This window comes from Tupaia chinensis, unplaced genomic scaffold (assembly GCF_000334495.1).
Source record: "Tupaia chinensis unplaced genomic scaffold, TupChi_1.0 Scaffold000237_1, whole genome shotgun sequence".
Lineage (NCBI taxonomy): Eukaryota > Metazoa > Chordata > Mammalia > Scandentia > Tupaiidae > Tupaia > Tupaia belangeri.
The window spans coordinates 3020220-3020893 of record NW_006159715.1 but is presented as its reverse complement, the minus strand read 5'-3'; positions in this window follow the sequence as shown (position 1 = coordinate 3020893).

Sequence of the window (674 nt, the reverse complement as noted above, 5' to 3'; positions counted from 1 at the left end):
AGTGAAAAAACCTCCCCAAAAAAAAAAAAAAAACACGCCAGGCGCATGGGTGTACATGTCCAAGGCCCCAGGAGGAGAAGGGATTGCAATGTGACCACCTGTCCCCCGGGGGTGATTTCTCATTTTCTCTCTCACTATCTCTGTCTCTCTCTCCAGTGAGTACATGCTTCCTAAGGCAAAAACCTCTAAATAAATAAAGACGAAAAGAGAGCTCACTTCCTCTCCATTCCCTGCCATGTGAAGATACAACAAGACAGCCATCTACAAACCAAGAAGTATAGCAGGAAGGCACCTTGATCTTGGACTTCCCAGCCTCCAGAATTGTAAGAAATAAATGTTTGTTGTTTATTAAGTCACCCACTCTATCAGACGATGGTATTTCTGTTATAGGAGACACAGGAAGCATCTATTGGGCTGTCAGAAAAGTCATGATGGGGAACCAGCAGTTAGCGTAATGGCTATGTTGCTGGACTCCCACGTAGTCCACCACGGTTTGCGTCCCAGACCCGGTGGCTTAAAACTCATGCCGGGCACGTGTGCATGCGTGCCCAAGATCCCGAGAGGAGAATGGAGGAGGAGGGATTGCGGCGTGACCATCCCCCCCTGGGGGGGTGATTTCTCGCTTTCTGTCTCTATGTCCCTCTCTGTCTGTCTGACGAGTGCACACGCCCTAT